Source organism: Bufo bufo, chromosome 4 (assembly GCF_905171765.1).
Source record: "Bufo bufo chromosome 4, aBufBuf1.1, whole genome shotgun sequence".
Taxonomy (NCBI): Eukaryota; Metazoa; Chordata; class Amphibia; order Anura; family Bufonidae; genus Bufo; species Bufo bufo.
The window spans coordinates 252,308,669-252,334,521 of NC_053392.1; the positions used below are offsets into that span (position 1 = coordinate 252,308,669).

At 43.9% G+C, this 25,853-nt stretch overlaps 2 long non-coding RNA genes across 2 annotated transcripts in view; one reads left to right on the plus strand and one right to left on the minus strand.

The window, feature by feature from the left end:
- Positions 1-20,707, plus strand: LOC120996909. Its single transcript, XR_005777975.1, has 3 exons — positions 1-109; positions 16,885-16,889; positions 20,694-20,707. It is a non-coding gene; the product is annotated as an uncharacterized LOC120996909 (long non-coding RNA).
- LOC120996908 overlaps positions 9,437-25,853 on the minus strand; it is a 23,689-nt gene continuing 7,272 nt past the window's right edge. Inside the window, exons 2-3 of the long non-coding RNA XR_005777974.1 lie at positions 16,255-16,261; positions 9,437-9,447 (exon numbers count right to left, since the gene is read on the minus strand). This is a non-coding gene — a long non-coding RNA (uncharacterized LOC120996908). The remainder of the gene's footprint in view (positions 9,448-16,254; positions 16,262-25,853) is intronic.

A 25,853-nucleotide genomic window follows, 5' to 3' on the forward strand; every position in this document is an offset into this window, starting at 1 on the left:
ATGAGCCAAAGTTATTACTTTGTGAAGTCTTGCGGGACTTCGGGTAATATCTTTAGAAATTAATCTCTACTGTAAAAAAACTTTTACCGAACTCGGGTTCGGTTCCAAGGTTCTGTACAAAGAGACAAAGTGGTTTCTGTCACAAAGCTACAAGGAATGCATTAGGAGTATAAATGAGATGAGTTAAGGATAATCATCTCAGACCAAGTGTAAAGGTACATTCACACAACAGTGACATAAAATAACCATTAAAAATGGATAAATGGTCAGGATTTTCATGTTGATTTTGCATCATTGTGTACATCTATTTTCTGTTTATCATTTTCTAATGGCCGTTTTGCATCAGTTTTTAATGGATGAATTTCATAGTCTTTTTTTTATTTTTTATCTCAACCCCTGAAGAAACCTCATTATACATAACAACCCTCCATTGTAATAATAATGGCCCTCTTTGTGCCCTCAGTATATATAGTATACCCTTGTTGTGCCCTCAGTAATTACAGAAGGTGAAGCAGCTCAGACAGCTTTCATTCGACTTCTAAATTCATTAAAATCCATCACTCTCCAGAGAGTGGAGGAAGAATTCAGGAGGGGCATTTCATATTAAAGTGCTCTTTGTTAGTGGAATCACTGGGAAGGTATGTGAGGCACAATTTTTTTTTGCAAAGTCAAAAGAGGTTAACAAAAGCTCAGTGCCATGGGTCCTGGGAGATGCAGGTGCTTAATGCTAACATGATGACATGCCCACCGAAAGAAACTAAAGAGACCAGGGCTCCAGAGAGGTGAGAAAAAGGGTGTAAATTACACTTAAGAGCCTTTTTGTATTAATGTAGTTAAGATAACGGTGTGCATTACCCCAGATATTTTATTTATCTTTTCTCAGGAGACCTTTACAAGCTCTGCACCTCCTATAGCTACACCACTGAGGGAAATCTATATACATTCCACCCATAACACAATTTAAATGTCAGTCTTTAATGCAACACTTGAGAAGCAATAGAAAATTAAATCTTATTTTTCTTCTTTTCTGTCAAACACCATCCTGAATGTCATTTTTGTCACTTTTTTTTCTAAAATGTGTAGGTGTTGAAGAGATCACTGCATTAGTCATGTTCTCTCTGGTTAAAGAAAGACAAATGTTACAAATGCAGCTTTAAACCAACTTTTTACTTAGTGAATGCACAGATTTCCAGTGCAAAAATATCTTTAACATTTAGCACTGATTCTTTATGATGAAGTAGAAGCTGCAAGAGCTGAGAAGTTATTTAAATAGACAGTTCATATATCCCTTCTTAAGGCTACATGCACAAGACACACACTGTTTTTCATGGCCATTTTTCAACCATGTGTGCATTCAATTTCTTTCCGTTTTGAATGGCCGTTTTGCGTCTGTTAAAAACAGCAATGAAAAACTGATTAATTTTATTGGCATATTTTAATAAAATCCCAACCCTTGCAGTGCTCTCAGTATACATAATAGCCCCCAGTAGTAATAAGGTCTCCCATAGGGGCCCCCAGCAGTAATAATATCAACCCTAAGTGGCCCACAGCAGTAATAATGTACCCCATAGTGGCCCCAGCAGTAATAATGTCGCCCATAGTGGTCCTCGGCTGTCATGTTTCTTTTCAGAAAAAAAAAAATTACTCACCTCATCTACTTGCAGTGCAGAGGCATTTGCTGCTCTCTTGATTGTAAAGGATGATCACATGGTGACGTCATCATGCTGGGCGCAGGTCCTTTGGCAGGTCCTGTACAATCAACAGAGGAGTGACTGCCTCGGTACATGCAAGTGGGTGAAGTGAGTGATTTCTTTTTAGCCCCTAAAAGTCCATATCGCACTAGTGTACCCATTTTTAACGACCGTTAGAGGGGTGCACTCCTAGCTGAGCAGCTGCTAAAAACAGCCCCATTGATTTCAATGGGGTCCGTTAGGCTGTGAAAATTGCCAAAAATAGAACATGTCCTAGCGCTTTTTTGACAGCCGCTATTCGCTTGCCGTTAAAAAAAAAAAAAACAGCCATGCGAATAGCCCCATAGACTGTAATGGGTTTGAAAACGACTGTGTGACGGCTGTCAATAAAACGGCAATATTTTGCTGTCGTGTGCATGTAGCCTAAACCATAATTGCTGGATGATAGCTCAGCTCAACCTTCAGTGTAAGGGTCCATTCACACATATGTAAAATGGGTCTGCATCCGTGGTGCGGACCCATTCATTTTCAATAGGGTCGCAAAAGATGCGGACAGCACACAGTGTGCTGTCCGCATTTGCACTTCCATTCCGCTGCCCCGCAAAAAAAAATAGAACATGTCCTATTCTTGTCCGCAGCCACGGACAAGAAAAGACAATTCTATTATAGTGCTGCAAAATGCGGAACATACATGGCCGGTGTCCAAAATCTACGGACCGCAAACCACTTGTGGACGTGTGAATGGACCCTTAAGACGATGCAGATTTTAGGTCTAGAGCAGAGGTCACAATAATCCCTGTACAAGCATCATAGACTCTTTTACAAGTAATTTTATGCTCTAAAAAAAGTTTAATGCGTATTAATACACGTTAGACATTTCCTGTTACTCATGTCCGCAATGCGTGCTGTTAACAGCAGAGGCAGCACAGCGATACTGCTGGTGCCCAAAACATGCATTACCAAATCTCCTTACAGTAAGGAGCTTTGCTATTTGTAAGGAAGCCACTGATTGGTAAGTTTAGGCGGGATGCCGGATCATTTGGCCCACCGCTCTGAGACTGATGTGTAAGAAGACTTGTGCAGCGGCACCACTAAGTTTACCTATTCTGCCTTTTGGAGTGGCGGCCTGGCGTGTCATAAAAACATCTGTAACAGTGTGAGCTTAATGCAAATACACCATATTTGAATGTCTCTCCTCACAGGGTGTTCAATAAGTTATCTACCTGAATATGAAACCAACATTTTCTGAGAAAATTGAACTTACTACTTTTCAGTGTAACCCCCTTGACTTCAACACACTTAATCCACTTCGTCTCCAGTGATTGGATACCCTCAGAATAGAAGGAAACTTCTTGCTGCTGCAGGAACCCTATTAGTGCCTCTTCATCTGGAAATCGTTGCCCATGCAGAATTTCTTCAGGTTCCGAAATAGAAAGTAATCACTGGAAGCCAAGTCTGGACTGTAGGGTGGATGGTTAAACTCCATGAAGCCGCATTACCTGATAGCAGCTTGTGATTTGCATTACTTGTGAGCTGGCGCATTGTTGTGAAGCAGCAACACCACCTGCGTTCAAATTGCCACGGCTGTCTCCAGTAATTGTTGTCTTGTGTAGCATGAATTCTAGTAATAAGTCTTCTGTATCCCAAAAAACTGTTGTCATGATCTTTCCAGCTGACTGTTGCACACAAATTTTCTTTGGAGTTGGTGACCCCTTGTGCTTCGATTGCATAGACTCTTGTTTGGTCTCAGGTGGTGGACCCATGTTTAATCACCCCTAATAATTACAGAATAGAAGTCTCCTGGAGTTTCTCTAACCATGTCTAAATTCTCTTGGCTAAATTGCTGGCGACAAGTTTTTTGCGGAGGCATTCATGGCACCCTCTGGGAACTGACCTTTAACATCATCAAAACATCAAAAATGATACTGGAAACTGTACCAACTGAAATGCCTAATTCATGAGCTATAACATAGACTTTGAGCAGACGATCTTCCAAAATCGTGGCCTCAACTTTATTTCCTCTAAAGATGCTTTGACGGGTCGCACTGAATAAGGTTCATCTTCAATTGATTCCATACCCCATTTAAACTGCTTGGCCCAAAACCTTACTTGGTAGTAGGAAGGTGCATCATTACCATATACAGCAATCATTCTTTCATAGATTTCTTTAAGCTTCTTTTCTTCCTTTGTAAGGAATTTAGTGATGAAACGTAGCTCCGAATCCCTCACTTTCTTTGTAGACCCGTACTCTACACACTTGCCATCCTGTCACTTCCACTGCTTTCAGACTGAACTGCTGTTGCATATCCAGACATGTCTCAACCTGCACAGACAAGCTCAACATGTCAGATCAAACCACGTGTTGCCAGTCTCACTGATCTCCTGCCACCTGTCGCGGGAATGTACGTGACTGTACCCCCCTTCTACGGGGACCTCCGGGCACCTAGGACCAACCTTATCCGGATGAGACCTGTGAAAGGCTTTCACCAAACCACTGGCATTCACGTCAGATGCCGCTACCCACATCCTCTCCTCTGGTCCATAACCCTTCCAGTGAACAAGATACTGAAGAGAACTACGGAGAACTCAAGAGTCAATAATCTTGGCGATCTGTAATTCCAAACTACCATCCACCATGACAGGAGCGGGTGCAAGGGGGACGACTCCAAAGGTTCAACATATCTCTTCAACAAAGATTTGTGAAACACATTATGAATTTTCAGAGCCATGGTCTGGACTGTATGGGCAACGGAAGTAGAGATCCAGAAGGTCAATTATGTGTCATATTAGCGCGTGCACAGATACTAAAGGCCGACACATAGTCCTCAACACACTTACGCTACCCCGGCCACCAGAATCTACGAGAAATTAGGTCAGCAGTGGATCTACTCCCAGGGTGTCCCGTAAGAACTGTACAGTGATGTTCCTCAAACACCTTATGAAGCAATTCTGATGGAACAAACAATTTCCCAGAGGTGCAAGACTCCAGTGCGTCTCCCTGGGCCTCTAACACCTTCACCTATATGTCAGGGTATAGAGCAGATATCACCACCCCCTCCGACAGTATCGGACTCGGATTTTCAAAATCACCACCTTCAGGAAAACTACGTCACAAGGCATCTGCTTATCGTCCTGGGCTTCTTAACCCCAGGACAATAAGTGACAATGAAATTGAATCTGGTGAAAAACAAAGACCATCTGGCCTGCCTCGGGTTCAGTCGTTTAGCCAACTTCCAACCAATGACGCCACTCCTTAAAAGCCAACTTAATAGCCAGCAACTCTGTTACCCACATCGTAATTTCAATCTGCGGCAGAGAGGGGTTTTTTTGGGGAAAAAAAGGAAAATGGACGCCATTTACCAGGTGAGGGGCCCTGCGATAAGACTGCTCCTACCCCACCTCTGATGCATCAACTTCCACAATGAAAGGTTGTGATACATCCGGCTGCACCAATAAAGGAGCAGAAGCTAAGCACTTCTTCACCGCAGAAAAGGCTTGCAACGCCTAATCAGACCACACTGAAACATCTGTCCCTTTCTTAGTCATGTCTGTTAAGGGTTTCACCACTGTCGAATAGTTCTGAATAAATTTTTGGTAATAGTTGGTGAACCACAAAAACCGCATAAGAGCCTTCAGATTTTCGGGTCGATCCCAGTCCAATACAGCACTGACTTTCTCTGGATCCATTCGAAAACCTGAAGATGATAGCAGGTAGCCCAAGAATTGCACCTCATGTACAGCAAAAACACACTTCTCTAATTTTGCATACAATTTATTATCTCTTAGGATTTGTAACACCTGTCTAACGTGATCCTGATGACTCTACATGTCTGGAGAATAAATTAGTATGTCATCCAAATACACGACAACAAACCTCCCCACCAGGTGATGAAAAATGTAATTCACAAAATGCTGGAAAACCGCAGGAGCATTGGTCAACCCAAAAGGCATGACCAGGTTCTCAAAGTGACCCTCTGGGGTATTAAAAGCCGTCTTCCATTCATTCCCTTTCTTGATCCTGACCAGATTATATGTCCCCCTTAAGTCCAACTTGGAGAACACCTTAGCATCAACAATCTGGTTAAACAAATCAAGAATCAAAGGAAGGGGGTAAGGATCATGGACAGTAATCTGATTGAGCTCACGGAAATCCAGACATGGCCTAAGAGTTCCGTCCTTTTTTTTTATCAAAGAAAAATCCTGCTGTCACTGGAGATTTGGAAGGTCTTATGTGTCCTTTAGCCAAACTCTCGGTAATATACTCTCTCATGGCCGTTCTTACTTACGGGTCCAGAAGGGTTATACAACCTAGATTTGGGCAATTTAGCTCCGGGATTAAGGTTGATAGGACAATGATATTCCCGATGCGGAGGTAAATCCTGGCATCCCCTTTCAGAAAATAGATCAGCAAAAACAGATATAAAAGAGGGTAATGTTTTAGTGGTTAAAGCAGAAAAAGATGTATTCAGGCAATTGTCAACGCAATAATCACCCCAATCCAGAATCTGTCTAGCTTGCCAATCGATGGTTGGATTGTGCCTGCTTAACCACAGTAAACCCAGAACCAAAGGAGCAGGGAGACCCTCAAACACAAAACACGAGATGAATTCCTGATGAAAGTCACCCACTCTTAATCGGATGTCATGCACCATCTGAGATAAACGCTTCTGAGTTAGAGGTGCAGAATCAATAGCAAAAATGGAAATGATTTTCTCTAATGCACTTGGAGACAACCTGTGCATACAGACGAACTGAGCATCAATCAGGTTCACCCCTGCCCCACTGTCGATAAACACCTCAATCCCCACAGTCTTGGACTCTAGCGCCACCTCAGCAGTCAGGAGAAATCGGGTAAAGACAAATACATGTTCTCTGACTCCCCTCTCACCCCTCCAAGAGTCAGATGGGAATTAGACTTCCCCCCTTTTTTTTCTTTTTGACGCTGAATGCATGGACATACATTGATAAAATGTCCCTTTTGTCTGCAGAAAAAACACACTTCCTTCCTACGATTAATATGCTTAAAAGCAGATCAAGGAATAGCTCCCCCTAATTACATGGGTTCGTCCCCAGACATAAACCCAAGAGTATCTTCACCCAAAGTGTCAAAGGAAGACGATACGTTAGGTGATAGTACGTCCTGAGAGTGGGAGCTCCTAGATCTCTCTCTCAGGCGTCTAGCAATGCGTACTGCAAGAGACATAGCAGCTTCCAGAGACTCAGGATTCTCATGAAAGGCCAAAGCGTCCTTCAGCCTCTCTGATAATCCCTACACAAAAGACTATTAGCCTCCATTCAGAATAAATACCAAAATCTTTATTAGATACACAATTAAGACATATTAAAACACATAGAAATAATTAGCAGCAAGTGAGACCCCCCAAATGAGGAATATGCGGGAGCCACAGAGTCAGCCAGCCACAACACATGGAACAACTTGACATGAAAACAATGCCACTTACACCTGCCCCTTATACACCCAGAATAACATTGGGGAAGAAAAAAAAAACACATTGCATACAAAATAGAAAAAGGGACAAAGTGGAATATCATAAAATACTGATACCATGTGTAGCCCGTCGACTCTGCAGCCACCTCCACCCAACGCCGTTTCGCCACTCAGGCTTCTTGCAGACCGAAAATCAGCTCCTCCTTTTATTGCCACACAATTTGAACCAATTAAAAACACATGTTAGGCTATTACCCATTAAGTAATCATACTGCATGTTGGATTTTTTTTTCTCTCTCATGGGTGGAGACTGGACGAAGCCGGAAGGAGTACAAACGCCGCGCCGCCACGTGACCCACGGCACGCGAGTCACATGACTCTCTGATAATCCCTGACAAAACTGACTATGGAGAGCCGGATTGTTCTACTCAGTATCCGTAGCCCACCTCCTAAACTCAGAGCAATAGATCTCAGCAGAACGCTCTCCCTGACGAAGGCCACGTAGCTTGGTCTCGGCCAGGGAGGTCCGATCCGGGTTATCATAGATGAGACCCAGAGCTTAGAAAAATTAATCCACCGACTGGAGAGACTGCGGCAGAGAAAAAGCCCATGACTGAAGGTCCCCTTTAAGCAACAAAATAACCACACCAACTCTCTCCCAGATGAGTATGCAACGTAGCCTAAAATACAATTTGCATGCCTCCCTAAACAAAATGAAATTATCACTTCCCCCAGAGAATCTGTCCGGGAGGGAAAATTTAGGTTCGAGACAGGTCTGGTAACCACCACGAGGACCAGCAGCCTGTGGTCTCTGGATCTGCGAGACGGTCGTGCGGAGGTCAGCTACCTCCAAAGACAGCCACTACAGCTGTCCGGCCAGTGCAGCAATAAGATCCATGGCTGTACTGAAACAAGCAAAAATTACAGTTTTAGCGGTTTATAATATCATGTTAGGGTGTGGGAGGGAAACACCACACCGAACATAGGAGGGAAAGGGGTGAGGGAATAAGGCCTGGAAACTAGGGAAAGGAGATGGACACCTCCTAGTAAAACCCTAATCAAAGTCCTGACTACGGTAACTACCAGTATGAACAGACCCCAGAGGTAGGTGAGTTCATACACAGGAATACCTAATGTTCTAACTCACCCTATAGGACCCTGGTAGTACTAATGTCAGGACTGAGACAATCTGTTCCTCCAAAAGGAAGGACGAACAGGAGTCTCGCTCAGGCCTTAATACAAATGACAGGGAAATGCAACACACAAAATAACTCAAACAAAATACAAGAGGGAAAAAAACACTTAACTTCAAGTGGCTATGGCAGCAACAGGAACTCAGCTGAGATCCACACGCCAGCTATCCACAACTCAAACTGAAGCTACAAACCGCATAGCATAGTGGGAGAAACAGCAATAAATAGAGACGGTTAAATGACCATGATAGCCACACCTGGGGAAAGAAGGTGTGGCAATCACCAGAAACAACATAGACATCATTTAATGCAAACGGAAAACATGTCAGATCAAACCACGTGTTGCCAGTCCAACCGATCTCCTGCCACCTGTCGCGGGAACGTCCGTGACACATATACATCCATTATAGTCAGTGCCTGTCACAAAAGCATTGATTATAGTCAGTGCTTTCATATGCATCCATATGGGGCTGTACGTTGGAGGGTGCTGAAGGGAGAGGAGAGATGTTAATTAGACTATTAATGTTTTTTCGCTACATAAATAACAACATCTTAGTATTATGTATGCCTACATGTTATTTATTTTAATTACTGCAACTTTCATACTCCTCCTCAGCTAAAAATACTACTCCAAAATGCTAAGAGGATCATTTTTACTCTTCCGGAAAAAATGTAGTGTGACGTCTAATCTAGAGTGACTTCTTAAGGGGACCCTCTGTTCGATTTCACATTAGCTGGAGAGTACAATCGGGTACCTTCCATTTCACCTATTAATCCTAAAATGTGCTGCTTCCCAGATTCTAATGTGTAATGTAAATTTTTTTTAAATCTATAACCAGAGGGTCGCTTAAACAGGCTATCCATTTCAGGAGGAAATCAGACAACCCTGGGGATCCTCCTGCAATCAAGAAGCGGTAAGTTCTTACATGACAGATCCCACACTGATGCTCCAGTTCTCCCGGCAGGGATCTGTTTATCTGGCTGTGAAGGTGACGTCACATCAACAGCATTTGATAGCTGCAGCCAATCACTGGCCACAGTGGTGCACCCAAAACACAGATTGGCTGCAGCTGTCATATGTTGTCAATGTGACATCACTGCTGCATAAGGCCTCCTGCACATGACCGTATGGCTTTTTCAGTGTTTTGCGGTCCGTTTTACTGCTCTAACACTATGGGGCAGATTTACTAAGCCTGTAGGTAGTGTAAAATTAGGCTGTCTAGACATGTGCCACATTTATCACAGAGGTTCAGGCCAGATGATAAATCTGGTACAGGGACAGATACTTTTGTCTAACTATATACCAACTATTACCTGTCTCAGGCCTCTTTCACACTTGCGTTGTCCGGATCCGGCGTGTACTCCACTTGCCGGAATTACACTCCGGATCCGGAAAAACGCAAGTGTACTGAAAGCATTTGAAGACGGAACCGTCTTCCAAATGCTTTCAGTGTTACTATGGCACCCAGGACGCTATTAAAGTCCTGGTTGCCATAGTAGGAGCGGGGAGCGGGGGAGCGGTATACTTACAGTCCGTGCGGCTCCCGGGGCGCTCCAGAATGACGTCAGAGCGCCCCATGCGCATGGATGACGTGATCCATGTGATCACATGATCCATGCGCTTGGGGCGCCCTGACGTCACTCTGGAGCGCCCGGGGAGCCGCACGGACGGTAAGTATGCTGCTCCCCCGCTCCCCGCTACACTTTACCATTGCTGCCAGGACTTTAGCGTCCCGGCAGCCATGGTAACCACTCTGAAAAAGCTAAATGTCGGCTCCGGCAATGCGCCGAAACGACGTTTAGCTTAAGGCCGGATCCGGATCAATGCCTTTCAATGGGCATTAATTCCGGATCCGGACTTGCGGCAAGTGTTCCGGATTTTTGGCCGGAGCAAAAAGCGCAGCATGCTGCAGTATTTTCTCCGGCCAAAAAACGTTCCGTTCCGGAACTGAAGACATCCTGATGCATCCTGATGCATCCTGAACGGATTTCTCTCCATTCAGAATGCATTAGGATAATCCTGATCAGGATTCTTCCGGCATAGAGCCCCGACGACGGAACTCTATGCCGGAAGACAATAACGCAAGTGTGAAAGAGCCCTTAGTTTGAGACAGAATTTTACACTCGTATTGTGACCCATTTTAAGCACCACATTTGAGTGAGTTGGAAAAAGGTGCAGAAACCATAGACAATTTTTAGATAGATTCTAGGTGCAGACACTTTAGTAAATCTGGGACTATATATTTATTTATGGTAGGGCACTTATGAATTTGTTAGGGTTATTCAATATTGCAAGGTGGTTTAAAAAATTGAAATGTATTTATTTTATGCACTTATATAGGACTGACATATTCCGCAGCGCTTTACACACATTAGCATCAAGCTGTCCCCAATGGGGCTCACTATCTAAGGTCCCTATCAGTATGTCTTTGGAGTGTGGGAGGAAACTGGAGTACCCGGAGGAAACCCACCCAAACACAGGAAGAACATACAAACTCCATGCAGATATTATCCTTGGTCAGATTTGAACCTAGAACCCCAACACTGCAAGGCCCTGAATGGGCCCTTACTATAATTTACGCTAGAAGCAGAAGTCAATTATAGCAGAAATATATGAGCTGGTGTAGATTTGTTTTTCTGATGCACAGACTGCCAGAAGATGCACCAAATATATTAAGAGGCCTGTGCCCTTACAAATTTTGGTGCATCTTACTGCATTGTTGTGAGGTTTTGAAAATCCAGACCACTTATTTCCAGTGGACCTTTAACCAGTAAAGTGAACAGGTCATGTTCACATCACGTACACAGAACTTATGGATAATTCCACTGACATTGCACAATACTCATAGGGGTATTCACATCTCAGATATTTATGGCTAGGGTTGAGCGAACCCGAACTGTAAAGTTCGGGTTCGTACCGAACTTTAGGATTTTTGGACCCCGGACCCGAACCCGAACTTTTCAGTAAAAGTTCGGGTTCGAGTTCGGTGTTTGCCGATTTAATGGCGCTTTTTGAAAGGCTGCAGAGCAACCAATCAACAAGCGTTTTACTCTTGTGCACTTAGAAGCCATCACAGCCATGCCTACTAATGGCCTCTATATAAGCTGGAGTCACGTAGTGCTGCACGTCACTCTGCTCTGATTAGTGGAGGGATAGGATGCTGCTGCTGTGAGGGAGAGAATAGGAATGAATCAATCTGAAGTGCTTGTTAACTCAGCAATCTACATAGATTTTGTTTTGTGGGTGCAGTGCGCAATCTTTTTACCCTGCCCTGAGCCCAGTGAAGCAGAAAAATAACTTTTATCCATCTGTCAGGTGGGCGGCGGCAGCCATTTTATGCAAGTTCAGTGCACCAGCACAGCATATGTGCTTTTGTGACAGTCAAATACAAGCTTAAAATACTGCAATTATATTCTGGGTTTAAAAAAATCACCCATTTTTTGCAAGACCCTACATCTGGGGCCTTTTCAGCATTTGTCAGTGTGAAATCCAAGCTTGAAATACTGCAATAATATTCTGGGTTTAAAAAAACACCAATTTTTGGCAATACCCTACATCTGGGGCCTATGCTGCATTTGTTAGTGTGAAATCCAAGCTTGAAATACTGCAATAATAATTTGGGTTTAAAAAAACACTCATTTTTGGCAATATCCTACATCTGGTGCCTTTGCAGCATTTGTCAGTGTGAAAGACAAGCTTGAAATACTTCAATAATTTTCTGGGTTTAAAAAAACACCCATTTTTGGCAATATCCTACATCTGGGGTATTGCAGCATTTTTTTGTGTGAAAAATAAGCTTGAAATATTGCAATAATATTCTTGGTTTAAAAAAACACCCATTTTGGGCAAAATACTAAATTTGCTGCATCTATCAGTGTGAAATACACGCGTTAGATACTGCTGTTATATTCTGTTATTTTAAAAAAACACCCATTTTGGGCCAAATACTAAATTTGCGGCCTTTGCTGCATCTGTCAGTGTGAGATACAAGCTTGAAATACTGCAATAATATTCTGGGTTTAAAAAAATACAAATTTTTGGCAATATCCTAATCTGGGGCCTTTGCAGCATTTATCAGCGTGAAATACAAGCTTGAAATACTTCAATAATTTTCTGGGTTTAAAAAAACACCCATTTTTGGAAATATCCTACATCTGGGGCCTTTGTAGCATTTGTTAGTGTGAAAAACAAGCTTGAAATATTGCAATAATATTCTTGGTTTAAAAAAACACCTATTTTGGGCAAAATACAAAATTTGCAGCCTTTGCTGCATCTGTCAGTGTGAAATACACGCGTTAGATACTGCTGTTATATTCTGTTATTAAAAAAACACCCATTTTGGGCAAGATCCTAAATTTGCAGAGAATGAGGAGAGCGTCAAATAAGGGATGTGGCCCCGGTCGTGGTGTTGCTGGTGGAGCTCCTGTTGCAGGGAGAGGACGTGGTCGATCTGTGCCAGCTACATGCACAAGTGAAACACCTTCCTCAGGTGCGAGTAGGCGACAGAATCTTCAGCGTTATTTGGTCGGGCCTAATGCGGCTCTACGAATGGTGAGGCCAGAACAAGTACAGGCGATAGTAGATTGGGTTGCTGACAGTGCCTCCAGTTCCTTCATATTGTCTCTCACCCAGTCTCCTGCTGAAAGATGAGAGTTAGCACCTGCAGCCGATGTCCATCAGTCTTTCACCTCACCCCCTTGCAAATCAGCCAAGCAGTCTGAACCCCAAGTCATGCAGCAGTCTCTTCTGCTTTTTGATGACTCTGCTAGCAGGGTTTCCAAGAGCCATCCACATAGCCCTGCCCCAGAAGTGGAAGAGATTGAGTGCACCGATGCCCAACCACTTATGTTTCAAGATGAGTACATGGGAGGACCACCGCAGCACGTCTCGGATCATGACGAAACACAGGTGCAAACTGCTGTGGCTTTCTGCCATGTGCAGACCGACAAGGAGGGCACGAGTGAAGACTGGGTGGAAGATGATGTGGAGGACGATGAGGTCCTCGACCCCACATGGAATCAAGGTCATGCGAGTGACCTGTGTAGTTCGGAGGAAGAGGCGGTGGTCGCACAGAGACACCAGCACAGCAGAAGAGGGAGCAGGGTGCAAAAGCGGAGCGGCCGTCCCCTAGACAGTATGCCTGCTACTGCCCACCGCACCAAGGGACCGAGCACACCAAAGCCAGCTCCAAGGAGTTCCCTGGCGTGGCAGTTCTTCAGACAATGTGCTGACGACAAGACACGAGTGGTTTGCTCGCTGTGCAATCAGAGCCTGAAGCAAGGCATAAACATTCTCAACCTGAGCACAACCTGCATGACCAGGCATCTAAGTGCAAAGCACGAGCTGCAGTGGAGTAGACACCTCAAAAACAAAGAAAGGTCTCTGGCTCCTCCTGCTTCCTCTTCTGCTGCAGTCTCGGCCTCTTCATCCACCTCTGGAGTGACAGTGGCACCTGCCACCCCGCAAACAGAGGATCTGCCAGCAACACCACCACCTGGGTCACCAAGCATCTCCACAATGTCCAACAGAAGCATTCAGCTCTCCATTTACCAAACACTGGAGCGGAAGAGAAAGTAGCCCCCTACCAACCCGCGATCCCTGGCCCTGAATGGCAGCATTTTAAAATGACTGGCCATTGAAATGCTGTCATTCCCTCTGGTGGAGTACGTCGTGCCCAGCCGGCACTACTTTTCCAGGCAAGCCATCCCTTCCCTGCACAACCAAGTGGGGGACAAAATCAGGTGTGCACTGCGCAACGCCATCTGTGGCAAAGACCACCTAACTACGGATACGTGGACCAGTAAGCACGATCAGGGACGTTATATCCCTAACAGCACACTGGGTAAATGCAGTGGCGGCTGGGCCTGAGGCGTATAGCAGTTTGGTGCATGTCCTTCCACCACCGAGGATTGCAGGGCGCTTCAGTTTGCCTCCTGTTGCTTCCTCCTCCTACTCCGCTTCCTCATCCTCTACCACCTCCTCATCCGGTCAGCGTAACACCTTCACCACCAACTTCAGCACAGCCAGGGGTAAACGACACCAGGCAGTTTTAAATCTTATCTGTTTGGGGGACAAACCCCACACCACGCAGGAGCTGTGGACGGGCATGGAACAACAGACCGATGAGTGGTTGGTGCCAGTGAGCCTCAAGCCCGGCTGGGTGGTGTGTGATAATGGGCGAAATCTCGTAGCAGCTCTGGGACTAGCCGGTTTGATGCACATCCCTTGCCTGGCGCATATGCTGAATTTGGTGGTGCAGAGGTTCCTTAAAAATTACCCTGATATGTCAGAGCTGCTGCAGAAAGTGAAGGCCGTCTGTGCGCACTTTCGGCGTTCTCACCCTGCTGCTGCTCGCCTGTCAGCGCTTCAGCGTAACTTCGGCCTTCCCGCTCACCGCCTCATATGCGACGTGCCCACAAGGTGGAACTCCACCTTGCCCATGCTGGCCAGACTGTGTGAGCAGCAGCAGGCGATAGTGGAGTTTCAGCTGCAGCACGCACGGGTGAGTCACTCTGCGGAATAGCACCACTTCACCACCAATGACTGGGCCTCCATGCGAGACCTGTGTTCCTTGTTGCGCTGTTTTGAGTACTCCACCAGCATGGCCAGTGCCGATAACGCCGTTCTCAGCATTACTATCCCACTTCTATGCCTCCTTGAAAAAACGCTTCTGGCGATGATGGAAGAGGATGTGGCACAGGAGGAGGAGGAAGAGGGATCATTTCATAGGGTTTCCAGCCAGTTATTCACAAGTGGCTCCGAGGGTGGATTCCTGCACCCACAAACGCCAGGTACACAATTGTCCAGCCAGGGCACAGTTCTGGAGGAGGACGAGGTGGAGGATGAGGAGGAGGAGATGGAGGAGGAGGAACCGTGTTCACAGCAGGCACCCAAACCAGCTCATGGCCATCACTGGTGCGTGGCTGGGGGGATACAGAGGACACAGACGATACACCTCCCACAGAGGACAGCTGGTTGTTGCCTCTGGGCAGCCTGGCACACATGAGCAATTACATGCTGCAGTGTCTCCGCAACGACCGCCGAGTTGCCCACATTCTAACTTGTGCTGATTACTGGGTGGCCACGCTGCTGGATCCCCATTACAAGGACAATGTACTGTTCTTAATTCCGTCACTGAAGCGCACGCTGGTAGACACGCTGCTGGTGGCATTCCCACCTGACAGCAGGGGCAGAGTGGAAGCACAAGGCGAAGGCAGAGGAGGAGGAAGAGGTCGCCAACGCAGCTGGGACACCACCAGCATGGCTGAAATGTGGAAAAGCTTTGTCAGCACAGCACAACAACCAGCACCACCAGCTGATATGGAACGTCTTAGCAGGAGGCAGCATTTCAGCAACATGGTGGAGCAGTAATTCGTCTGTTACATTATTAAGTTACATTTTACAATTTTAGCCGTGAATAAACCCCTGCTCTACATAGGTGACAGGGAATTAAATTTCTGAAATTCGTTTTTAATTGATGCGCCCCCTCCTTTCATTCGATGCTTCAACTTTAACAACTTATCCCACATTTCCGCTCGATCACATTGAAGCCATTGACCTCCCTTGGATGTGTTATCTCTTTCTCACGCTCCCTCTCCGGCGTGGAACCCTGATTCGCCGTTAACCGTGATCAACATTGTAGGCACAGAAAAGAACATCGAAAGTTAATAGAGAAGATATCAAAATGGATCGTGGACATCACAGGGACGTGCGATCAGGCAGAAGTTATCTAGAGTCAACAAAGCGGCAGCAGGGCCTCTCCTGTCTAACGTTTCCAAATCCAAAATACCAAAGTGACATTTCCTATAATTTTTTATTAATCATTCCATAACAAGGCATCTTAAGAGTCCTGTATTGTTATTTATCGTCACTACCTCCCCGAGTCGGGAGTGGGTAATTGCCACACGCCCCTTCCTTTACTTGGAAGCTTCGGCTTCAATAATTTGTCCCACATTTCAGCTTGATCACATTGCAGCCATTGACCTCCCTTGGATGTGGTCTCCCTTTCTCACGCTTCCTCTCCGGCGTGAAACCCTGATTCCATAATGAGATCTGGCTTGTTTGCGACATGACTGCTGGGGTCCAGATGACCAAAAAACGGTGCTTGCACCAGCTTTTTTCCGGCAAAATACCAGAACTAATGCTGGAAACCATCCGAATCCCTGTCAGGTCCCATTATAGTCAGTTGGCTCTGACACTAACGCTGGTGTGAAACTAGCCTAACAAGGCATGCCAGGCTATTTTCGTAGTCCTGACCATCACATCCAGGGCAATGGAGGTCTGGCGGGAGGGGGTTTGCACTCTTGAGATGGGAATATCCCACTAATGGCCTTTTGTGTCAAAAGTAACTCATATATGATATACAGTTGCAAGAAAAAGTATGTGAACCCTTTGAAATTATATGGATTTCTGCACAAATTGGTCATAAAATGTGATCTGATCTTCATCTAAGTCACAACAATAGACAATCACAGTCTGCTTAAACTAATAACACACAAATAAATAAATGTTACCATGTTTTTATTGAACACACTATGTAAACATTCACAGTGCAGGTGGAAAAAGTATGTGAACTCTTGGATTTAATAACTGGTTGAACCTCCTTTGGCAGCAATAACTTCAACCAAACGTTTCCTGTAGTTGCAGATCAGACGTGCACAACGGTCAGGAGTAATTCTTGACCATTCCTCTTTACAGAACTGTTTCAGTTCAGCAATATTCTTGGGATGTCTGGTGTGAATCGCTTTCTTGAGGTCATGCCACAGCATCTCAATCGGGTTGAGGTCAGGACTCTGACTGGGCCACTCCAGAAGGCGTTTTTTCTTCTGTTTAAGCCATTCTGTTGTTGATTTACTTCTATGCTTTGGGTCGTTGTCCTGTTGCAACACCCATCTTCTGTTGAGTTTCAGCTATGGACAGATGGCCTTAAGTTCTCCTGCAAAATGTCTTGATAAACTTGGGAATTTATTTTTCCTTCGATGATAGCAATCCGTCCAGGCCCTGACGCAGCAAAGCAGCCCCAAACCATGATGCCCCCACCACCATACTTCACAGTCGGGATGAGGTTTTGATGTTGGTGTGCTGTGCCTCTTTTTCTCCACACATAGTGTTGTGTGTTTCTTCCAAACAACTCAACTTTGGTTTCATCTTTCCACAGTATATTTTGCCAGTACTGCTGTGGAACATCCAGGTGCTCTTGTGCAAACTGTAAACGTGCAGCAATGTTTTTTTGGACAGCAGTGGCTTCCTCTGTGGTATCCTCCAATGAAATCCATTCTTGTTTAGTGTTTTACGTATTGTAGATTCGCTAACAGGGATGTTAGCATATGCCAGAGACTTTTGTAAGTCTTTAGCTGACACTCTAGGATTCTTTTTCACCTCATTGAGCAGTCTGCGCTGTGCTCTTGCAGTCATATTTACAGGACGGCCACTCCTAGGGAGTGTAGCAGCAGAGCTGAACTTTCTCCATTTATAGACAATTTGTCTTACCGTGGACTGATGAACAGCAAGGCTTTTGGAGATACTTTTATAACCCTTTCCAGCTTTATGCAAGTCAACAATTCTTAATCGTAGGTCTTCTGAGAGCTCTTTTGTGCGAGGCACATCATTCACATCAGACAATGCTTCTTGTGAAAAGCAAACCCAGAACTTGTGTGTGTTTTTTATAGGGCAGGGCAGCTGTAACCAACACCTCCAATCTCATCGCATTGATTAGACTCCAGTTGGTTGACACCTCACTCCAATTAGCTCTTGGAGATGTCATTAGTCTAGGGGTTCACATACTTTTTCCACCTGCACTGTGAAAGTTTACATGGTGTGTTCAATAAAAACATGGTAACATTTAATTCTTTGTGTGTTTATTAGTTTAAGCAGACTGTGATTGTCTATTGTTGCGACTTAGATGAAAATCAGATCACATTTTATGACCAATTTGTGCAGAAATCCATATAATTCCAAAGGGTTCACATACTTTTTCTTGCAACTGTATACTGTATGCTAATCAGTATCCCCCAAATCCTGACTTAGGTGTCTCACCCAGGTAAGCCAGTACTCTCTGCTCTGCACTGATAAGGGGCAATCACCCTGAAACAGCTGTCTGCAGATGAGATGCTGGCTTATTTATTATCCAAGTCATGTCTCAAGGCTTTTTAAAAGGTTGAACATTGACTTTTAGGATAGCTGCCTTCCATTAGCATTAGAAGCAGAGCTTGCTAAGAGCTCATTTGCCTACCCTTGTCCCAGGATTCCAGAGGAGCGTTGTCTGGCCTATAAGACTCCTCATGACGTTTAGGTGCTCTCCATAAGGAGATATAGTATCCCCCGGATCATTATACTACTTATGCTGGTAAGTTGTCTTCAGACATCTACATTTCAGTACTCCACAACACTTAGAATGTCCATTACATTTCAGTTTTCATAATGAAATTATTTGCCATAGCAATAAAAATTTATTTTTGCGATTAAGTTTTCAGCTATTCACACATAAACTAATACAACTTGTTCCCCATTGTTTTTGTTTGCACCTGCCACACTGGCTCTATTGAGGAGGTCACATCTTCAAAGCGTGAGCCCAGCAGACAGCGGTATAAAGCACATTTAATGTATAGTGCCTGGTACTATTTATATCTTACAGCTGAATTATTACATAACAGCTCATCATGTGTTGTGTGGGAGTACTTCTAGCATGAACGCTATTCAATTTAGTAGCTGGTTGCAGAACACTGTGGGAAAAGAATTAGTAACACTATTAATAATTACTAATGCATTAACATTTTAACATTACATACATAATTTAAAGTAATGATTCAAATACACTAGTAAATGATCTGTGGACCATATGTTAAAGGGCTTGTCTCCCTATAATAAACCTCTATAGAATCCATTAAAATGACATTTTTTTAAATCTTAAAATTAGGTTTACACTTGGTTTCCTACTCTTCTCCAAGTTACGGGGGGTTGAGATCTGTGATCCTTTTTTGTGGAGTCTGCACACTACATCTAAATAACTTCCCCTGTTCCTGTAGAACCCACCTGCTGTGACCAATGAATTTCTAAGGCTATTTTCACACTTGCGTTCGGGGTTCCGCTTGTGAGCTCCGTTTGAAGGCTCTCACAAGCGGCCCCGAACGCATCTGTCCAGCCCCAATGCATTCTAAGTGGATGCGGATCCGCTCAGAATGCCTCAGTCTGGCTCCGCTTGGCCTCTGTTCCGCTCAGCAGGCGGACACCCGAACGCAGCTTTCAGCGTTCGGGTGTCCGCCTGGCCGTGCAGAGCCAAACGGATCCGTCCAGACTTACAATGTAAGTCAATGGGGACGGATCCATTTGAAGATGACACAATATGCTGCAATTTCAAACGGATCCGTCCCCCATTGACTTTCAATGCAAAGTCTGGACGGATCCGTCTGACTAACTTTCACACTTAGTTTTTTTTGTGAAATATAATGCAGACGGATCCGTTCTGAACGGATACCATCGTTTGCATTATAGGAGCAGATCCGTCTATGCAGACACCAGACGGATCCGCTTCGAACGCAAGTGTGAAAGTAGCCTTAAATCTATTAAAAAAGAGGCACTCCAAAAAAAAAACATTTTGACCCTGAAGAACTAGTATGTTAGAATATATATATATTTTTTTACCATTCAAGCAACTTTTGAGTGAAAGGACCTCACAGCATCTCAGGTCTTCAGACTCCTAATAGTATCAGTCGGGGAGGACAACGCATTAGTAGTATTACTTGAGAGTGGGCAGTAGCAGTATCACCTATTCTTTTTTCTAAAAAAAATCGGATCTCAAACGGAAGTGGCTCAAACGGATGCTCAATGTGCAACAGAATCCGAGATGTGAACTTTCCCTTAGAGATCGTCATGCACTATATGGTGCCTGATTTTCATATTTTACATTAGCAATGGGTTAACCCCTTTAACCCCTTAAGGACCCATGATGTACATGTACGTCATTTCTTTGCGGGACTTAAAGACCCGTGACGTACATGTACTAAATGGGGATCGGGTGGATGCTGGAGCTGCGCCCGCCTGATCCGCGCCAGGGGTCCTGCAGTCACTGATAGCCGGACCCCTGCCGCATGCGCCAGCATCAGTGAAATAACCAATGCCAGCGCATTAACCCTTCATGTGCCGCAGTCAGCACTGACCGCGGCACGTGCGATGTTGGGCGGGGATCGGCGCTGCCATCGGGTCCCCATGCTGCTGTAACGGGGACCCGATGGCATGGAAGGCAGCCCGATGCCTTCCTTAGGCATCAGGCTGCCTTCCGGTGGAGAGCCTGTGAGATGCAGCCCCCTGGATCTCACAGGCAGGAAGCTGTCAGAGTAATACACACTGTATTACTCATACAGCCAATGCATTCCAAGACAGAAGTATTGGAATGCATTGTAGAGGGGATCAGACCCCCAAAAGTTGAAGTCCCAAAGTAGGACAAAAAATAAAGTGAAAAAAAGTTGAAAAAATAAAGTCGTCGTCCCCCCAAAAAAAAATAAGTTTCAAGTAAAAAAACAATAAAAAAAAGTTATTTTCAGTAAATAACAAAATTGTTAAAAATAGGGAAAAATAGAAAAGTAGACATATTAGGTATCGCCGCGTCCGTATCAACCGGCTCTATAAACATATGACCTAACCCCTCAGATGAACACCGTAAAAATAAAAAAATAAAAACTGTGCTAAATAAATCATTTTTTGTCACCTTACATCACTAAAAGTACAACACCAAGCGATCAAAAAGGTGGATGCCCACTAAAATAGTACCAGTCTAACCGTCACCTCATCCCGCAAAAAATGAGCCCCTACCTAAGACAATTGCCCAAAAAATTAATAAAACTACGGCTTTCAGAATGTGGAGACACTAAAAAATCTTATTTTTTTCAAAAATGCTTTGTTATTAGTAGTTTAGTGGGACACGTCTCCTCAAACTCAAAGTGACAGGTGCCCCGCCCCTTTTTCACACCATAACCCCTCCCAGAAATGCCCTAAGCCCACCCAGATCCACCCATTTCTCTCCCTTCGTTGTCCCAAACCACGCCTAAATGCCTCCCACTTTGATATGATTTTCATATCATTTTATATGTCTTAATATAAATTTTATATCAAATGATAAGCTTTTCATATCACTTTATAAGTCCTTATCAAATGATAAGCTTTTATTAACACTTTATATCCCATTTATAACATTTTGTTATGGTTTTATACCACTTTTATATCATTTTGTGATTTGATATCACTTTGATATCATTTTGATATGACTTTTATATATTGGCATGCCCGGGCATGTCCAAAAGACGTATACTTCACGGCCGGGCGTCTTTTAATTATAATAGCAACGATAAAAAAATCAACGATGCCAAAATTTAAATCATTTTAAAAAGTTTTATTAATTTAATTATAATGCTATACCAGGGATGGCCAACCTGAGGATCTCCAGCTGTTGCAAAACTACAACTCCCAACATGCCCAGACTGCCTATAGCTATCAGCCTACAGCAGGGCATGGTGGGAGTTGTAGTTTTACAACAGCTGGAGAGCCTCAGGTTGGCCATGCCTGCGCTATACCATGTAAATTAAAAGCACGCTTATAACTGCAGCCTTTCATATACAGCTTACAGTGTATGTATGTCTATGAAAAGTAAGTTCAATTTACCTCCATTGTGAGTGCATGAGTGTAATTTAACTCCCACCACACTGGACAACTGAGTCAACACACTGAATTTGAATTAAAAACCTGAAATGCCACAATTCCTGCTATACTACTTGGTAGTTCATTTTAACTCAAGAAGTGCAGCTGTCATGAGTACATCCTGTCAACTATACAACCATTTCCTTAAAACACCCCAATACATTTTCCCACTTGACCTTAAGCGTACATTAGATTGAAACTTGAAGTGGGTTATGATTATAGCACAGGACGACAGCTGTTACCTGAAACTCATGGTCCATACATTCTAACATCAAACTTTTTATTTCCTACAAGACCCCCCACATGAGTTTCAGGTCGCAGCTGTGACAACCTGAGATGTGTTAATTTTCTCAGGATCTGTCTATAGCAGAGTTAACACAAAACTATTGGTATCGCTGCAACAGCAGCGGCAAACACTACGCAGAATCTATCCATATTTTTATAGCATCTATTTTCAGGAAACATAATGATTGTGATTGGCTGTATCACCACCAACACCTATTGCATATGCTAATGGTAAGAAAAATGGCTTAATATAAATTTTATATCAAATGATAAGCTTTACATATCATTTTATAAGTCATTATCAAATGATAAGCTTTTATTAACACTTTATATCCCATTTATAACATTTTGATACGGTTTTATACAACTTTTATATAATTTTGTGATTTGATATCACTTTGATATCATTTTGATATGACTTTTATATATTGGCATGCCCGGGTATGTCCAAAAGACGTATACTACACGGCCGGGCATCTTTTAATTATAATAGCAACGATAAAAAATCAAGGATGACAAAATTTTTATCATTTTAAAAAGTTTTATTAATTTATCTTTATTTACGACACGTCAACTTACATTTTTAACAACCACTTAGGGACCGACAAGTTTGTGTGTAATTACAACAGCGTATACATAATTGTTTCATGCGCTTCGCTACAAAGGAGCGCACAACACGATAATTTTTTCTAAAATCACTCGTAAACATTTTTAATACACTTTCAAAAGGTATTCCTTTAGCTATACAATGTAAGATATAGATGCAGTAATGGCCGCAGACCGAACTAGCGACGTCCTGGATTTGTCTGTTTTGATACCTTATAGTCTTAGAATTTTTGTATAAAAATTTTATAAATTCAGCAGGAAATAGCGGACTCGACGGCAATAATCCATAACTATCAAAAAATATAGATACGTCGTCAGGCTGTAATGTAATTAAAATCCAGTGTCGTCCCCGCTTATACAAATTGTCCGTATTTACAATGTAGGCCGCCGGGCGGTCGATGATTTTATTTTTAGGTAATAGATCGCACGGAAATACACCTTTAAATATGCGTCGGTTGTGTGAAAGTCGGTTTTAATAACACGGGTAATTTCATAATTATAAATTTTTATGGAAAATCATATAAAACTTCCCTTCTATTTTTTTATTTTAATATTGTTTTCATGAACTGAATACACAATCATGTTAATAGTGTTTACAACCGGCTCAGCAAATCTAATTTCAGCTCTGAGATTTACGCTTTTTACTAGCGAGAAATGACCGCTGGGTTCTTGATCCGGCGATAAATCAAAAGCGAACAATGGATCTACGCCGCCATAAGAGCCGACAGCTTTTGGCGTGTAGTACTGTTTTCTCAAAATCTCGGCAATACCGGTCATTTTAGCAACGTTTTTAAGCAGCGTCTATCAAACAATGCGACCCAACTGTTTATGCAATTGTAACTAATCAAGATAGTGGATTTATTGTAAAAAGAAAAAAGCGGACTACATTTTATTTAAAAACAGTTTATGTAAAACTAATAAAAACATTACAAGACATTGCATACAAACACATTTTATATACATTCAAAGTAAAAAAATGTATGTAAAACAAATAAAAACATTACAATGCGTTACATACAAATACATTTTATATACATTCAAAAGTGTAGCATCTTCAAAAGCTTCTAAAAAGAAACGTGTTTTACCGGGGTACATTTGCCGCGCCAACGTAATAATAATCTGTAATTTATCACGAGGGTTATTAAAAAGGACCATGTATTTAGTGTTTAAATTTATGGTTTGGCTTTTCTTACCCTGACAAAAAAAAATTTGGAACGAGATACATAATGCTCAAGTTTCTGTGGTGTACGTATTTGGTGAATGCGTTTTGCATTTCAAGATTTTCACAAGCTGCCTCCATTAAATCATTTACCTTGTCCGGCGGGAATAGAACAGCATTTGTAAAATTTTGCGGTATTCCCTCGATAAACCTGATATTTGTAAACAAACGGATTAGTTCATCATACAATTTCTGCCAACCAGCGTAAAACCAAATGACGTTATCAGGTTTGTGCGACATTAACGTATCCGCTTGTATTAACAAACGTTTAACAAAAAAACTCTTTCCGTTATTTGAGGGGCCATCTAAAATACATGAAAAAGGGTGTTGAAATTGAGCCGCCATGTTTAATAGCCGAAAGGTAGCGTTGTAAAGTCGCCAGTCAGACGTCTCTTTGTGTAGACGCACTTTAGCGTTTTACGTAACGGTCTTGTCTCTACGGTCAAACGTTTTCTGTTTCTGAAAATTCCGTTTTGCTCGATACCTATTGTTTTCTGCGTCTCGGGATCGGAGTTGCGTGAGTAGTCCAGTACAAGGTCTTTTAACCTCTTCAGGACACAGGGCGTACCGGTACGCCCTGATGTCCTGGTACTTAAGGACACAGGGCGTACCGGTACGTCCTGAGAATTTCCGATCACCGCAGCGCCGCCTGCGGTGATCGGAACAAAATGCCTGCCGAAATCATTCGGCAGGCACTCTGTACCAATGCGCAGGGGGGTCTTGTGACCCCCCCCCCATGTCGGCGATCGCAGAAAACCGCAGGTCAATGCAGACCTGCGGTTTTCTGCATTTAAGGGCTATTCGGGTCTTTGATGACCCGATAACCCGGAAAGGACGGTGATCGGTGGTGTGATTATACACCACCAATCACCGTCCTGCGATCCTGTGAGGTGGCGATCATGTCACCTCTCAGGATCGCCTGCGATTGGTCCCCATGCGGCATGTGGGCGGAGCGCGACAAGTTCGAATCTCCGCCGCTGCTCTCCTCGCTCATTCTGGTCCGTGGAGCGGGAAGAGCAGCAGGAGATCGCGCTGCCTCCGATATTGTGAGTTTTTGGTGCCATCAGGCACCTTAGGAGGCAGGGACAGGCAGGGGCAGGCAGGTAGTGGGAGTTGTAGGCAGGGGTAGTTAGGGCAAGTTTAGGGTTAGATTAGGTAAAAAAATTGGGGTCTTTGAGCCCCCTGATCGGGTGTCTGGGGTCCACAGCAGTTAGCTGTGTGACCCTAAACCCCCCCAGGGGTGCTGCAGCTTGCCCCCCCCCCACACTTTTTGGGAGTGCAAGTTTTTTTTTTCTTTGCATGCGCTATTTGTGGCCGTCACTCTTTGCGTCTGGCCACTGTTAGCGCATCGCCCACCCCGCCCCACAGCGCATTTGTATTTTTCTTTTTCTTTTTTACACTTTTTTTTAACTTTTTTTAGTTAGGAATCTTTTTTTTATTTTTTTTTATAGCTATAAGGTAAGTGCGTGAACACTCGTGCCCCACACACACGCACACCTAATAAAGTTTTCCACGCACGCACACACACAAGCCGACACACACTCCCGTGTGGCCCGCCGGACGTTCTCGGCCGAGGAGGCATACGCCCTCCTTGCCTCCGAGTCCGAGAGCCCCAATGAGGATGACCCCACGTTCCTGTTGTCATCCGCATCCTTCTCATCATCAAGCGATGACGAGCCCCCAAGGCGGCGGAGACGCCGCCAGGCGGATCGAGGGGACC